This window comes from Belonocnema kinseyi, chromosome 8 (assembly GCF_010883055.1).
Source record: "Belonocnema kinseyi isolate 2016_QV_RU_SX_M_011 chromosome 8, B_treatae_v1, whole genome shotgun sequence".
In the NCBI taxonomy this organism is placed as follows: Eukaryota; Metazoa; Arthropoda; class Insecta; order Hymenoptera; family Cynipidae; genus Belonocnema; species Belonocnema kinseyi.
This window is the reverse complement of record NC_046664.1, coordinates 120,943,936-120,962,491: the sequence shown is the minus strand read 5'-3', so window position 1 is coordinate 120,962,491 and position 18,556 is coordinate 120,943,936.

Sequence of the window (18,556 nt, the reverse complement as noted above, 5' to 3'; positions counted from 1 at the left end):
TTTAATCCGCGACAGGAGAACTAACATGCAAGGCATATATAATATGTTGTAACTGTTATGTAAATTGTGCCGTAGCTTAGTTGGAACACTGGATTGATGCACGCGAGATCGCTAGTTCAGGTATTGACGCAAGCAATTTTAATATTTTTTTCAAATTGATCTTTAGCAGGCATTTATATGGATTTACACGCATTCAATTAGCGCTGTCTTAATTCGTATCCAGCGTCTAAATTCGTTTAAACGCATCAAATAACAGGATTCACGCGCATTCAAAAATGTTAATTTGCCCTAATCCGTATAAATTATTTCATATTTGCTCGGTGGTCATTGAATAAGTCGTATTGTCAGTTGCAGCTTCTAAGAATGTCCCTTCCATAATTTTAATTCAAATAGATTGATAACAGCAATAAAGGATAAGTAAGCATAGTATTGTGGAGGGTGACCGTTTCGTAGTGGTAAGTTTAAGTTAAGGTGAGGTTAGGTTAGGTTTGCATAAACATAAGTTCAAAATTTTTTCGTTCATAAACATATAGGGAAGAATACGTCAAGTAAACCCACCTTAAATTATGTTTATTTTTATCGGGTTGAAACTTGGATAAATTATAGCTTCAATGGACATATAATATTTAACTAAACCGGTTGTTAGTATACAGGGGCTTGAATATTTCACTTTTTCTGGTTATCGACTGATATGCAGATTAAAATAAAAGTTGAGACTGAACTCAAAACCACAGCTATCAACGGCTTGTTTCTTGATAAGTAAAAGAAGCCTAATCATTATCTTAAACTATGTATCGGGGTGGAACTCAGTAGTACATTTTTTATAATTATTAAATTCTATTATTTCTTATTTTTTCTTGAAGATGGTTTCAATCGAGCTTACATGACCTTGTAAATTAAAATCAATAAAATCATGATTCGCCAATTAAGTAATATTGAAGTATACTTTTCAGAGATTATTCCATGTTTAAAAACAAAAATTTGTTCATTATTTCACAAGTGATACGTTTTTTATTGAGTGGTTTTCCACTAGTTTCAAACACATTTAAATATCAAACGAACTTACCTGTGAGTGAAGTTTGATTTTAATTATACTATAGCTTCGCTCGAAGAGATTATATATGCATATATGTAGTATTTGAGCTGCTCGCCAGATGGCACAAAGGTCCGTTTAAAGATTTGAATTAAAATCGAAGTGGGGCTTACGGCCCCACATCACTCTTGCGTCATATGTTTAGAGGTTTAATTAGGATTTATGAAATTGTCAAACCTTACAGGGTGGCATGATTAACCATGCCTCATGACATTCTAGTTATTTTGGGTTTTCTTAATATAAGATTTAATGCAGTACTTAAGGCTAGTAACAATATTTATTTATATGTTTAATCTTTTATGGATAGCGACTGATGTTCTCCTAGAATTTCTAAGTAATTCAATACCGTATTAACAACCCGAGTCGAGCTATGTCACGATTTGGTTGGTCAAAGTTTAAAATATCCTTTCAAGAGCCTTTTTATGAACAAACTTTCACCTATTTTATTTTCCAATATGAGTGAAATTGCGCATCTATGAGAATTTAAAGTACCGTAAGAGCTTTCTTTATTAAATTCTTTCGTTAAAAATATTATGACATTAGTTTCTATTGGTGTAAACACACTTGCATTTTTCTAATTGCAAAATTTAAACCATTTTTCAAGCTACAGTCGTATTGTTTAATGGTCGCTGTGCTAAGCGACGACATCATGATCTCAATCGATTTATTAGGGATGTGTATTCTTGAAAATATCTCCCTGATACAACCGCTGTTAGTCGATATAAGTGTTTTTCTCTTGGATACTGTTCTTGCCTGTACATAGATTGTAATAGTCCAGGATGTGGCGCGAATTCTATTATTTCAGTAACAATGAGATCACTAAATAATGGGTGCCAAGGTTAATTAAGCCAGTTTGGAACAACAAGTATTCCAGTTGCCTGATTATCCTTGATTTTCTGTAGTGTTTGTAATATTAATATAAAGGGTGGAAACGCATAACATTTTTTTTTCTTAATCGTTCCAGAACTCTCGTATTTCTCGTTTCCTATCTGTTGCCACCCAACCTGTGTCTGAAGCATCAGTGTAAATAACTTTGTCAAATTTATGAGGTTTGAAGGACTTTTGCGATTTCGGAATATTTTTTCTTCACCAAGCTATGTCTGATTTTATTGTTTCAGATACAAGCATATTCTTTTTATAGTTGTCCTCATTTTTCTTTAATGCTGATAATTTTTCATTTTTCATGGTTTTAGTGCACACCCAGCCGTATTCAACAGCAATGCGTGACGAGACTAATTTACCAAACACATGTTTTGTGTTGTGGCAGTGCTTGTAAATGTCAGTTATTCCTAAAATGTCGTCTAAATATTTTATCAATTTAAACCTTTTTAATCTTAAGAATTTAGCAACTAGTTTCATTATTTTTGTGAATATAAATGGACTTAAACAGAGTCCTAAAAGTAAAGAGGTAAATTTGTAATACTTTTTCTCAAATTTAAAACTTAAAAGTTTTTGACTTTTCAGGTTTACTGGTACCAGCAAATATGCGTCTTGCAAATCGAAAGAGAACATTAAGTCTCTCGGTGCTATTAGTTTCGACGCCGTTCGTAAGTCTTCTAATTCGAAATGTTCCGTAGTGACATATTTATCAAGTTTTTTTAAATTTTCGATCAACCCATAAGTCCCATTTGGTTTTTGTCAAATAAAATAAGGAGATAAAAATTGACCTTCACTTTTTTGCATACAGTGACAGCTCCTTTTTGTAAAAGTTCAATGATAATTTTTTTTTATTCTATTCCTATGAGCGCTTGAAAAATCATACTCAGATTGAGTATATTTTTGTTTAGGCTTTTCGCAAAACGGGATCTCATATCACTGAAAACATTGTAATATAAATTCATCTTTTAGAAACTTTTGCGAAGTTTTATAAAAAAATTTTAATCTACCTCCTATTTTGATACCTTCTTCAGCATTTATTCCTCTTTCTGTTCCTGAGGTTGCGAATACTGTCTGCTGCTTTGTTCGTTTTTGAATCTTTTGAAAAACAGCTTTGGTCGGCCCCGTCCTCTTGTGCCTGTATCTCTCGCCCTGCTAGAGTGGGGCCGGCTGCCCAACGAGCGCTTGAAGTTTCCCTGTAATCTTTGCGTAAATTGTCTTTGATTGGTGCTTTCAGTTGCATCTGTTAAGAGCTTATCAGAGTCTTTGTAATCTTTTATTTTTGATGAAAGTTCTTTGACAAAAAGAATTTCATCTGGCTCAGTTTTTTTGAAAACTGCTTGAAACTGTTTGATGAAGCGTGGAACTATGTAAGCCCTTCTGGTTTCACTTTGTTGGAGCTGAACATCCGCAATGAGTTTTGCTGCGTCAATCATTTTTTCAACGAAGTCTTGTAGGTCGACGCCTTCTTCATCAGCTTCGTTTTCCTGAGTTATAGCTGCGCTTATTACAGTCATCGCTGCGCCTGTTGAGAACTGTACTTAAAATCTGTATCCATATTTTTTCGCTGCTTTTTCGCCGAGTTCGGCTAGAATCGGCTCGTTCAGAATAGGTACTTTTAGTTCTTCTGGTATTTCGTACATTTGATCGCAGCTTCTCTTTCCTCTTTATCGAGTCCCTCAATAGAATACCCCTGCTATATTGAAATCAGATCAGAGTTAATCGAAACTGCCTTTAATTTTGTTTTCGTCGGGTGATCGTGGAGAGATTTGGTGACAAAGCACTATAGAAGATTTTCTGTGAGGTCTGAATCACGTTGGTCTTTGTTTATATCAGAATTATGGCATTTCTCATCTGCGGCGACAGTCGTTCAGTTTTCTGTCTGGCTTGTAAAAACATTTAATACTAAGATTTCTACTTTATATATTTCTATTTTTTTTTATTTAAAAATTTCAGTGTTTCTCAGCGGTGATGCTCCAATTTTTTTACCACATTATTTTAGGGTCAATTATTCAATCTCGTCCCGAAAATATTCATATTTTTGGTTATTTGATACTTTGCTTTCAAGGCTTTCTGTTCATTAATAAAAACTGACGCTCGTTCGTAACACTATCAATTATATCTTTTACCCATTCTTATGGGAACTCATCTAGTTATTAATATAAAAGAAAGAGTGTCGGTTGTAAATAATTTGCGAAAGGATAATCAATTGGTTTCTTTTTATAAAAGTGAACATTAAATTTCATTTTGGACATTAGTAAAATGTCTAAGATGCGCTAGAATGCTTCTTTTAAAAAAGGATGTTTCGAGCACTAAGAGGTAGTTAAATCAGGCGTGATTTTGAAACGCAAATATCATTAATTATTGTCAGGAAAACCGTAAGAAACTCTGTTCGCAAATATCGTACCCTAATTTGCACGGAGTGGACGACTGTTTATAAAATTAGCTCTCATTTAAAAGCACAGCCTTCCCTGGAGAAGGGTTAAACCGGTTGTTAGCTGGCGTTATTGCGTTTATTTTGATAAAGTGAAAAATAAGTATAATAGAACACGAAAAATTCAACTATCATTAGATAATTCATAAGCAAATCTGTTCTCGCTTTCGTCAACCCACTCTCTCTAGATAAACGATAAATTTAAAGAAAAGAATGATACAAGTAAAAAGATGAAGATTTTTCAATTAAGAGCGATTGTAGACGCTGAGACCAGAGACAATTATGTATTCAGAGGGATTGTGCTAGAGAATTATTTTCAGATTCAGGGATTTAGATGGGAAAAGAGTGAGTTTCAATTTAACGTGGATTGAAAACCTCATGTAGTAGATAAAGTCTCTTTTTATATAGTTGTGTCTAAATTGTCTCTGGGGCTCAGTCGTTCCTTTTCCATTGGTCTTAACATGAATGATGATACTTCGGTAGACCCCCACCTACCCCTAAATTTATCAAATATTTTAAGAATTACCCCACTAGGCGCCTCCTACTTTAAATGTGTGGTGAATATGCTGGCAAGATGCTGCAGTCTAGAAGTAAACTTCCTCCACCAGAAGTTCTTGCCACCATTTGTTCTTGTAGCGAAAAAGTTCTTCGTCTCCCCATGTGATTTTTTCACCTCTTAACAGTGACATTTCTTCGCAGGTGTTATGCGGTTGTTCCAAATATTGTTAAAGCGGATTATTTTATCATCACCTTCTTTTAACTCCAGTGTTTTGAAAATCTTGTATACCTCTCTTCAAAAAGGCGAGAACTTGTTGGTTCTCTTCGATCCATCGCTTTCTGCTCTGAATTTTTCTCATTGCGTCAGATAACACCCGTATGTTCTCAACAATATGCTGCTTGATTGACAGCAGCTTGGACTTGCACAATATGTGATAGTTGAAACTGATTTATTGGGCGATCTTCCGAACTCTTTCCGTAGACGTTCTACGAGCTGGTATATAGTCCATCAGGAACTAAACATGGGAAGCATTCTATCTTGCCCATTCAATGTTCTTGTTCAGTCTTTGGTCTTTTGATCCATCGTTGGTTTTCGCCTTCGATTTAGATAAGCCGAAGCCGTCGCAGCAACATAAACTGAACAATCAATGGTCCTAACGACAAACGTTTTCGAGATATCCTCACAAAGGGAGGTTACCGGCATCTCGCCAGAGATAAAACCATAGACCGTTAAAGCCACGCGGACGTGGCTAGAAAAACCACCCTCAAGCCAAGACCTCCAACTTAGTTGATAAGCTGAATTAAGCTATTTAGATTTGATTAAGGAATGAATAGATATAAGAGAGGAACCCGACCTAGCTTAGTTTAGAGGTTACAAGTACGGAAGAAACCAGTATTGTGAGGGGTCAGTTTGGATAGGAAAGGTAGAAAGAGGAGATCCAGTACGGTACACCGAAGGCAACGATGGACATGAAGTTCTACATTCTACTTCATCCAACAAAAGGTAGGAAGGGAAACATCACCATAGGTAAAAGGGCCAAACACTGTCGTGAGGGAAAACCAAGTCCGCGCCGCTCTCTAGAGGCAGCACCGGCCAGTCACTAGCTCAACATAAGGCCATGTTCTACTAACCAAAGGTAGCTACCGAATTCCTCGGCCAGGCACGGGCAACACGGCGCAGCAGTTCGACTGCCTGCGGCGAGTGGCAGCATTAGACGGGCCACCATGACAGACCCAACCCGACCTGCAACACCACATGGTTGAGCGACCATACGCTGGCTAAAGAGTAGAGGAAGGCATACGCTGCCGACGTTGTTAGCGCATAGACCCCAGTGATGATGGCCATGTTTATAGCAGCATTTAGGCTGAACGTCGCCGGAGCGGGGCAAGACAAGTCAGTCACTGCGGTACAATAAGGCTCGACGGTAGAGGCGGAAGGACCGATCGCTGGCGGAAAACAGATTACCAATTTAGGATGATTAAATAAGGAATATAAAAAATGAAACCTCAAAGAAGTGTAGCCCTGGCCAGGTGGCTGAAAGGCAGGTGATCCGTTCTTCACAATTCTTAAGTGCCTTCCTTGCCTCGAAGTCTGGCCCGAACGTATGGTGAAATCGCATAGTGTGGCAGGTGTAGTCGAAGCCAGGGTAGAGCAGTGGACTGTCGGAGACCCCTTCGTGGCTCACCGTTTGGAGGAACGCTCGGCTCAGGAACCGATGACAGTCAAGTTAAGGGAAACGTCATCTTCCAGTGGGCCAAGCCTCACTACATATCGAACGACGGTGGATGGCATCAGAGCATAGCGCGAGTGTCTTTGACCGCCATTTTAAGTAATGCGCGGGTTTCTCCTCGGATAATTCTCCGTGTCTCTACGCGATTCAAGTAGATCCCAAATTTCTAATGTGTGTTCTTTTTCTTGATTAATTGAGCAGCAAAAATTGTTAAAGACTGGCTAACGAACTCCTCTTTTATTTTTCGTTCATTAAATATAAGTATTAGTACTTTCACGAATTTTTAATTGGTGGTCTTTTCTCTCTCATTTACGAGAGTTTCCACCCCCAAACTTGTGCGTACTATTGAGCTGCTAAACCTGCCAGCTAATATCCGGATGTATTCATCGAGGCTTGGATAGGATTGTTCCTAGCTGGCGCCTTTTATTAAAATCATCGAGATTGGAGGGTTGTTCGTAGGTAAAAAGAAGTCGTCGTTAATTGTAAAATACACGAGGAAATCTGTGAAACGTGAGAATAAAATGGCGCCCAAAGTGTGTCCGTCAAGATTGAGAAAGAGAGCCAGGGATTAGGAGTCGGAATTGCGCGAGAGAGACAGTGGAGAAAAAACGTGTCTCGTTGTTTTATATAGATCATAATTGCTTTGGGTTTTTTTGGCTACCGCTTTAGTGATAAATAGATTTTAAAAATTTAGAATTCAAACATATACCGTCCCCTACACGGTATTTACAATGTATTCCGACTAATAGACCAATCAATGAATATAATCTCGGTGAACACGGCTCGCTAAACAACCCCTGACTGAAAAGAAACCCAAAGACAAAAATAATGTTCTGGGTCAAGGTAGGATAATTCCTAACTTGTTTTAGAGTTTGATGATTTTTAAGAAGAAAGTGGGAAAATTTTTGGGAACAAGGAAAGTTTCGAGTACCTTTGGAAATTGGTAGAATTTGCGAAGGTTTCGTAGGATTTTCGAAGCTTCGGGTAAGTTTAGCAGAAATTTATGTAACTTTCTCGGAAATTCATAAAATAATAAAAATCAAAAGAATTTACGAATATTTCAGGAAATTTTCCCCGTAATATTAGGAATTTACCAATATTTCCCTCGTGAGCATATACAACCGAGCTTACGGACCATTGAGACAGTACAGCGTCCGCCAGAGGTTTCAAAGCAACGAATAGGGTTTCACCAACCGTTTACCATGTTAAAAAAAACCCCTAATGGGCACCGATAATGGTTAGGGATAGGAGGAGACCAAGCTTTCAGGGGTGCGTTATCACCAACCTACACCATCATTCCCAGCAGAGACGTGTGGAGAGGGGAGGCGAAGGGGCAATGATACCCTTAAGTAGGGCAGCAAAGCCGGTTGGTGAGATCATGAGAACTACCAGTAAAGAGGATTTTTGTTTCGGGAATGTAGATACTAGGCCCCGCGGAAGCAAGACAAGGGTCAGTGCGGGAGACGAGAGTCAAGATCCACATTCGCCTTATAGCTACACGATTTCCGGAGGCAGCGCGATAAAGCAGGAATACCAAGGAGCAATTAGGAGGTCTAATGGCCACGGTGGTGCACAGGGCTGGTTGACGAGAAACGGAGAGTGACAAGCCCCAGAAAAAATGAGCTAGAGTGTGACGACACCCTGGATAAATGAACCTACGCGCAGACGCTATATTGCCCACCAACAGTGAGTGTCCTAACGTGTGCCCCCATCGTGGCCACTTCGCAGCCGATTTTTACCACCGCCGTAATTAGGGACTTACGCCCGTAAAATGAATGCTACAGCCGAAATCGTGAAGCTCCACTCAATATAAAGACGCAGTCTAGCGACACCAAAGGTAAAGCCTGAAACGCGAGAACAGAGGGCTATCGGTACCCAGAGAATTTTCCAGAGCCCCGCACATGAGAATTCGCCCCGTATAATCACCGGGAGCGCGGGCTTCGGGAACGTGAAGGGCCCTGAATGGCTCCGGCCACCTATCAATACCCATGGTTACATTATAGAGAGCATGGTCGCCCGTCGCTAAACAGGTATTGCCACAGTTTGGAGGAAATACCGGTATATGAGGGCTACGCACATATAAACGCGCTCGGGCCAGGAGCTCTGCGTCAGTTTGAAGCGCAACCCATTGTGAGTTACGGTTATGCTCAGAGATCCGGCGAAGCGCCATTTGACCCCTTATAAACCAAAAGACGTAACAAGAATCGTGGAAGGGAGGAAGGTTAGTTTCAGCAGACAGAAGGGCTTGAAACAGTATTACTCTTCTCTAACCGCGGATTGACTTTGTGATTAGTTATATTCTTAACTTGGTTACTGGGCTTGGATGATTTTAATAAGTGATCTTAGATATACAAAAAATTGTGTTACAACTGATTTTACAACTGAACATGAAACTTAGATTTAAAACAAATAAGTAAGACTCTATTCTTACACTAAAAATGTTTCACTGAAATTTTAAATCATAATAAATAAAACAACAAAAATCACGGATTGTTCGTTCACTCAAGGTAGACATGATTGCGTAATTTAGTGATAGATCTCTCTTATAAGATTTATTTCAGATTATTTTACATAATTGAAATGTTAATTTTTATGTTTCGTCGCACAACAAGGTACTCGTGTTTAAATAAAGTGTAAGGTCGTTACGAGAAAGCACAATTTTATTTTATTTAAAGTTGATTTTTTATTAATGAGCCTACACTTTACTCGCAGAACGAAGTTTTAACATTCAAGTTAAGTGCAAAATCATTACGAGAAAGCACAATTTTCTTTGATTTAAATTTGGATACTGACCTTCTGATTCTCCTCCATATTTTTGGATTTTTTTATTAATGCGCCTAAACTGTACACGCACAGCGAGGTCTTAACATTTAAATTAAGTGCTGCAAAGTCGTTACGAGTTTTGCTGTACTTTTATATTTTAATTTCAAATAATCTACTTTATTAATATTTTAAAGGACGTCAAGTAATTCACACTTCTTTTATTCAAATTTTAGATTGTAAGAATGGACAACACGGTCTCCATCGTTAGGTGGAGTGCAGTGTCGTTACAAACATCACACACATTTAATTTTTTTGTTTCTTCTATATCCCAACAAACTGTCGTTAATTAGCCATATTTCAAAATAATTGAGGATAATTTCTTAAAGACAAAAAGGGAATTCACAGACAAGTAGCTCTCCTTGAATCAAGTTATTATATAAAGTACATTGGTCCCACGCTATCCCCACTTATGGACTGATGGCGCGCGCAATCAATCTTATAATCGAATGATTTTGTGAATCATCCCTGAGCTCTACCTCGCTGTCCAGGTAGAGCCTATAGCTTTATTATTAAATTCCAGTTATTAAAATAGAATGGATCATCTCAGGCTCAAATGATGGAAAATTCTTGTGGAGGGTCGAAGAGGACAGAGCTGCCTCTTTCCTCACGGACGAGCAGTTGTTGGTCGCTATGTTCTTCCTTCTAAAGTATATTGCGTGGCACCGGTTCCGCAAGCACAGATTGAGATGGAACATGTGTCACCAGTGTAAGCGGCATTTCCGAGCTCGCTTTAAGGACGCATTCTACCAAGAAAGGTTAGAAGAACAGATTCTCTCACGACCTGCTTGTACGGGCTCTACTACATCTCAACAAAGCCAATGGATTTTAAAATCCAATCGAACCTGGTATACGTTAAATTAAAATCCGATTTTATCAGATACATCAGGAGTTACGAATTTACTGACTACAACGGTCTGGCGGTCCTAGCAGCGGAATACAAGTGCGTGGTATTGAGGTTATGTGATGACATGGCCGCATCGTCTCTAGAAAAGTCCGTTATCCCTAAATATGTGTACAAAGGAAAGGGACTTCCGTTTAAAAAGAATAGTTCTGTGACCACTATCATTCCGATACTAGCTGATACCGAAACCTCACAGAGCTAGGTCACCCGATCAGAAGGCTTATTGTAGCCATTACCAACAAAAAGCGTGGATAAGCTACGAACAGGGGTAGCGATGAGCACACATCATCTGAGGAAAACTTGAACTACTTTCCAAAAAGGGGCTCTGGGTTATCTGCGTCAGAAAAGAAGGCATACGATTAAGAGCTTAAAGGTCGAAACTGCCAACAGAAAGGTCACTTTCAAATTAGATGCCCGAAAAACAGGAGGCGCAATTATTGTCGCCGGTGTGGCAAAGAGGAGCTGGCCACTATGGAGTGCGACCTCCCTGGGAAATGTTTGGAAAACAGATAAAGAGAGAACGCTTAAGGGTCAGTCCTTCTTCCACTAGTCCCAAATGACACCACCGGACGATATGCACATAGGGAATCAGAGCAAGCTCGAGCCGTCAAAGTAAAAAGCAGTGGAGATAGCCTAGGAGACGAACCCCACTCCCGTCGGGACACCATCGACCTCATCGAAACAAATCCCGGTAACGCGCATGGTAGAGACAGAGGATTCAATCGTTCTTAATACAGCAACGAGGATCAGAGAGAAAACGAACCCCTGGCAAGCGAACCAGATGATGCCAGCCCTGCTTAAGTCAAGTGAGCCATCGACAGCATTACCGGAAAAAGGCCCTTTGTTTTTGCTACGACTAGAAGTTAAGGAGCCTCCAAGGGAGGACAGAGGGCTTACTTTGCGAGTGTTTACGACTGCGGGAATCGGTTACACGCCTAAAGTCCTGCTTTAGTCGATGGCGGCGCATCCCGCACATTCATGGGAGATATCGTTTTTGTCATTCCAGAGAGGTATCAAGCGACCCTGCATACGGCACCCAATCATGCAGTTATGACGGTGGGCGGTACGCTCAGTTAAGTCCAAACCATGCGCTATTTCCCTATTGAGATCGATCGTGTTCTGCGAATCATGAAGATTCATATTCCCCCAAGTATGGCTTGAAAATTTTTCTTGGGTATGGACTTCATCCATACATTCGGAATCGTACACGATGTAGTAAGCGAACTTGGTTTATGGCGGACTACCGAGAACTAGTGCACGACTATAATGTTGAGGGTACCAAGTTAGAAGTAGAGAGGAGAGTAGGGATGATGGCCCGAAAGCCTAATGGTACGTATAGATTTTGAGCGGATATCGGAGGCTCAACAAGGCTGCCAAAAAGTATGCGTACCCCCTACAAAAAACGAACATGATCCTTTATCAACTACGCTCCGCAAAGTACATAACGATCTTAGATTTAAAGTGAGGATAACGCCAAGTTCCGATGTTTGTAGATAGGAGGAAGTGCACGGGGTCTATAGTTCCTTAAATGGGGCTTTTTCATTTCAAAAGGATGTCCTTTGGACTGGCAGGAGCCCGGACAAGGTCAAGCCCCTTTTCTCGTACCCAGACCCAAGAACAATAAAGCAATTGAGACGGTTCTTAGGAATGGCGTCTTGATAATGTCGTTTCATACCTGAATTTGTGACTGAAGCGGAACGATTGATAATGGAGCAGTCTGAATGCAGATGCAAGATGGCGTTGAGAGTGATCGCTTTCGCAAGCAGGACGATGCTAAACGCAGATAGAGATTACTCGCTCACGGCAAAGGAATGCTTAGCCGTGATTTATTCGGTTAGGAAATTCCGTAACTACCTAGACATGTATCACTTTACGGTGATCACTGACCACAGCTCCTTGCAATGGTTGCTTAACCTTCATAATCCAACCAGTGGATTTGCGCTATGGACACTTTAACTCCTGGAATACGATTTTGAGGTCGTACATCGGAAAGGAGCTTTCCACAACGTGCCTGCCGTTCTTTCTGGGATACACGAGGAAGTATGTGTATGGACAAGAATGAACATTCACATCTCGGTCCTGTCTAAGTTTAAGAGCTGGCTGAAATAGAACCTCCTTTCGTGGGATAAAACATATGTATAAGAGCTTGCATATCAATTTTTTTTAGGCGATTAAACGTCACGCGTCCTCAAGAAGTACGTGGACATCTGAATCTCCAATTTTTTCATGTCTAATTTGTTCTCAATACAGCTTACATCGTGGCAAATAGCAGAGATCCTCTTCTACAAATGTTCAGGAAACACGAGATAACTGGCAAAAAAGCGTGCCTTTAAAAAGCCGCAGACCAGATAGCCGCAATTCTTGGCCTGAGTTTTAACATTAGAAGTAAGGCAAGTGCATTAAACCATCTAGATGTCTCACTTCGAAAAGCCGCATCCAATGAAACAGAGGTTAAAAAATTCCACCAATAGCTACTCTTCATTATTGTTATGAGATGCAGGCGAGATTACTCAAGAGTACTCCAAGAATACAAATACTGTGATTATTGTATTATTAAATTATTATAAACAAAATTCAATCAAACAATTGGCAAAAATTTAAATTTTTATTGAAAAAAATTTGTTGTGGAATAAAAATGCTTGAATCTATTGTGTGAGTGATTTTTAGTCTTAAATTTTATAAACCAACAACAATCATAAAGAACAGAAGAGAATTTAAGGTAAACCATCTTCTATACATAGACGACCTTAAATTGTTTGCTTCTTGAAAAGAGAACCTCGCAATCCTTGTGACAATAGTAAATAGATATTTTGAAGTCATTGGCATGAGCATTGGGCTGGACAAGAGTGCCTGTGTCCATCTACACCTAGGAATACTAGAAAATACGACAACGCGTGAAGATCAGGATCTTCAACTCATAGATGGAAATACCATTCAACATCTTGGTAATGCAGAAACATATGCATATCTTGAAAAACCGCGATCGGGAACACAAGATGTGCGTCTCTTAAAAACAGCCCTTAAAAAAGATATCACATAATTCTCAACCAAATTTGGGCTTCCGAATCATCTGGCAAGAATAAGATCCAGGCAACCAATATTTCATTCTTTCCTATACTGCTTTACTCGTTTCGTGCCGTAAATTGTAACGTAGATGAGCTGAAGAAACTTGACTTAGAGTGTCTTTATCAAACAACGGTTCTAGCTACAGCCTGCTCAGTTCTAAGAAGCATAGAGTCTCTAATGCGACTCGTACAGCAACATGATACGGAAGGATTTATTTTTGCCTATCAACACGGCGTTATATACACCTTTGTTTACCGTGAGCGTAGATTGAATATATCTATAGGGGATACTAACTAACTAGCGTGCAAGCAAGAGCCACAAACAATTGGACATGTCCTCAGTGGATGCTTAAAGTACGCATGCGTCGGGTACATAGAGAGACACAATATAGCTCTAAAAGTGTTATATCACTATCTTCGGCATTTCTATCGTGTTGATCTAATGCCTGTCTTGACATTCCCCCATGGGGAACTGAAGTCCGTTGCAGGAGATGATCATCGTAAGATCTAGTGGAATTTCTTGTTTTACACCACTATGGAAAATTCTTGTGGAGGGTCGAAGAGGACAGAGCTGCCTCTTTCCTCGTATCAGTGCTACAAAGCCTAATATTGTCCTCCAAGATCTAAAGACCAGGACAATTAACGTGATTGAATTCTCGGCGCCAGTTGATGCAATATCACGGCAAAGGAGGAAGAAAAACGGGAGAAATATTAGGTTCTTCTTTTAGATAATCGGTTGCCTTGAAGGTATGAAAGCCTAATTTCTTAGCCAAATCAACAAAATCAGACGATCGCAAATCAGATGCAAAAGGCTGTTCTTCTGGGATCACTAAATCTAGTCCGTCAACACTGTTTTTCCTAAAATTGTACAAAGGTTGATAACTCTAAAAAAGTATCCTGACGTGAAACCTTCACCTCCAACTTATCTCATAATATATGATCTCTAGGCATTATAAATAATGCATGTACATTAGAGTCATTTGCATATTCCCTGCCGCTGTCAAACTCTAACACTAAAGTTGCTTCAAGTAGAGTGGAAATGTGATTTAAATAAAGGTCTACATATGCACCATCTAAATGAGATTTTAAATCTGTCATGTTTATGACATTTCAATTTCTTTAATTTTCTGCCGAGATCAAAACGTTAATAAAATAATTATTTTAAACTATAGAAGCAGAACAAAAAGTATAAAAAAGGCCTCGGTACCAGTAGGAGAACGATTAAAGTGCTCACTACCCGCGGTGTTCAAGTTTTAAGAAACTGAATTACAAGCAAGGCCAAGGTGAGACAAATCCCCGAAACCGTTGTTATATCGAAACTCTGGTGTATACGTAAGTGAACCGCTCTCCGGACTGGTATCCGTGGTCGGACGAATTATTTTCTCTGAACGAAAATATTATAATATTATAATGATATTGTGTTTTTATTACAATTTTACGCGGGAAAACCCGGTTATACATCATATCCACGAATAAGTCAAGTGACTGATGAGATAAGAATGTTATAAGTTAATTCAACTAATTTAATACGATGCTTGAAACCTCCTGCGATGATGTTGTAGGTATACAATTACGAGCGTCCACGAGCATTGGAGGTGACAATAGTCACCTCTGGATGCTTTATTGGAGCTACCATCTGTCATGCTACAGCCTGTCAGTCGCTCACTTCCTGATGGACAAGAAAGTTTCTAACAATTCGACAGGCGATTAATAAAACCGCCTTCTGAGCGGCTGCCAATACCCTACTTGTATAGGTTGACTGTAAATTTCTGTTCATCGGACAAGCAATGTCGATGATGTGGACTCTTTCACCCTTTTTTCCTCGCAACACGGCTTCAGGTCGATTGGAACGGATGTAATGATCCGTTTGGATAGTAACATCCCAATATAAGATGTATTATTCGCTTTCTAAAACGGGCATTAAAATGTATCTATAGAAAGGCTTCCATTCTATTAAGACTCCTAGGTTTAGGGCAAGTTGTTGATGTATTATGCCCGCTACCTCATTACGTCTGTGCGGATATTCTTTCTGGGTCATTACGTGACATCCATCAATAATGTGTTCGATGGATTCGTTGGTATCTCCACATAATCGGTACCGGTCAACCACATCTTGATTCAAAACGTATTTGCGATTATTCGTCGCGCTGACAACCTTGTCCTATATCGCAATGATGAATCCTTCCGTCTCTGGATACAGGAAACACTTTCTGAGACAAATATTGGATGTCTCACTATCAACTTCATTTTGATCAAACGTTTTGGAGGGACTTACCATGGATGGCTTTCTGCCTCCATTTTATTTCTAATTTCTCTACGGTTTCTGCCCTGACATTCAAGGCCCCATCTGTGGACAAATTCAAGGGCGTTAAGGCAAGAACCGCTTTACAGATGTTACTGTAAAGCGCGACATTTCGTTTGCTGTTAAAATAGTCTCGCAACTGTATAACTTGTGACCCACACATTTTTTGACATCTGCAATGCCCCTACCCCCTACATGTTGTGGTAGAACTGACCTTTTAATCGCTGAATTTCTGTGGTGCATTCGGTGCTTCGTCATTTCTATGCGAACAATTCTGTTTAACTTTTCATGGTCGTTGTTAGACAATTTTATGAGCCCAAAGGAGTACGTGAAGACAGGGACGGCATATGTGTTTATTGCCCTGATTTTGTTTGCCGAGTTGAGAAAACTCTTCATAATCAATCTGAGTCTCGTATTGAAGGCAGTCGTTCGGCTTATCTTGAGTATCGTATTCTGAATACCCTTAGATTCAAGAATACCCAGATATTTATATGATTCGCCTGCAGCCACCGCCTCGATGTCATTTTCGAACTCGTTCTCTAACTCTGTGGTCCTTAATTCCCCTCTGATTAAATGCACTGTTTTACATTTATCTAGGCCGAATTTCATGTGAATATCATTGGAAAACTGCTTTGTGACATCGATCGCTTACTGCAGATTTTGGGCCGAACTAGCGTACAGCTTCAGGTCATCCATGTGAAGAAGAAGGCTCACTTGATGACTATCCTCGTTATCATGAATTCTGAACCCATGAGGCATGCTGTTTAGTGTTTTTCTCAATGGATTCAACGCTAAATAGAACCACAGTGCGCTGAAGCATTCTACTTGAAATATACCCTTCGTAAAGCGCATTGATCTAGTTATCCTTGGTTGTCCATGTGTAAAATACATGATTCTTGTACCCCCGAGTCTCATCGCATTACTTAGAAAGTCAATAATGCGTCGGCAGATTTTGTGAGGTTTTAAGACTTCAAGCAAATAGTCATGCGGCACGGAGGAAAACGCTTGCTTGTAGTAAATGTATGCCATGTGTAAGTTCCTTTGATGCTTACGATCTTCTGAAAACATCTTGCCAACGCAAGATGTACACTCATTAGGTACTTGAACCAAAAGTTGTGCACCATGCCCGGACCTAGAGCTTTTCAATTACTTGCCCTTTTTAAGACCGCTGAAATATCTAAAGCTGTGACCTTTGTCAGTTGCATTTCAGGGTTATTGCTTGCCCTTGCTTCCTCCAGTTTGAACCACGCAGTCTCGATGTGCCGAGGATGGATGATTTTAGTACCATGGTTTATCAGCTTTCTGGTTATATTTCCTTTTTTATATTGAGTTAATCAACACAATTTATACCATACTTTTCTAACATCCATAGCCAACCTGATCTTCCATGGTGGATCTCGATGCCTTGCTGGGACAAAAACTGCATTTGCAGGCCTAGTTTTTCGGCCCACCGTTCTAACAGTTGCACAGCTGCACAGTATACAAGAGTTTGCACCTCTAACGCAGTTTGTGCTACGTTCAAATACTTAGGTAAAACTTTGCTGTCGAGATGTGCTATTAGTGCACGCAGATCATTTTTGATGTTCATTTTGGGCAGAGAATGCCTTAGTCTTGATTCTACATATCTGAACTCTAGTAAAGCATGAACTAAATTTCTTTCAAGGTGCTGTAGTTTTTCTGGGATTTCCCTATTCACATCATCGTAATTAATATCCGGATGTGGTTCTAATGGGTCCGGTATATAATGTTCATTATCCCTAGCACCTATGCCTTCAGCATCAATCAAGTTTTCGTTGTCCACGTCTTCCAAGGCGAGTTCATCGATAGGAAGCAGCTGTTTCACTTCCATTTTGATAGCAGCTATTTCAATAGCCGAAAGCAGTCTGTTTACAGATATTGAGCGTTTTTGATCTGTCAGATTCTGCTCATTTATTTTTGTGGCAAACTCTGGGTATTTAAGTAAGAAGAGTCTATGAAGTTCTCTCCTCACACTTTGCTCACATTTATCTCCAATAAATGAAGGCGCATAACTTCTCTGTTCATATCGTATGTTTGTTTTCGTCACTTTTCTGGTTACTGAACCTCTGCTTCTTTTCCTCTGGTTGTATAAGGCCATCCACTTATGGAGGATGTGGTGGTGTTGGATCATCAATAGATTGAGGAAGAACGTTAATTGATCCTGCTTGACCGTTTGATGCGGTTTCCTCTAAGTGATGTTCATTCGTCGTTTTTCCACACCAAATCAACCTATTATTTAATCTTAAATGCTCGGTCTTCTGTCATGTGTAGATTAGTCCTAATGTCCTTCACCTTAGCGTAAGATCTCTTAGTGCTTTTTTTTGTATATTAGGATGCTTTGCAACAAATTTCGTTCTTAAATTGTATCCTTTTTCTATTTTTGTTTTAAACTTCGCGCTTTCGTAATAGAGATGCATCGATTCCTCTATTATTGTTGTATCCCAATTGATGCTCTCCCATGGCATTACTTTCGAGGTGGTTGGCTGCAAATAGCTAACACAAGCTGAAGTATCCTCAGCAGGCACGGTTGATGTTTCACTGCTTTACGTTTATTGTAGATGTTGTTACTGGTCAGCTGTTTAGTAAGATCTGCCTGACTATCTCGCAGCTCACTATTGCCACCGTCGCGCATCCCGTGACCTCCAGCTGTGACTCCAAGGGCGCCTCGATGATCCTAGGGAAGCGACAAGCATTTAAAAATATTAAATATACTCTTCATTTTTTATTTGAGGGTTTTGGTGTTCTACTTAGTCCCTCTCCTCTTCGTTATCAGCCTATTTGGCATGGGAAAGCCTGTCAGTTGCAATGCTACCGCC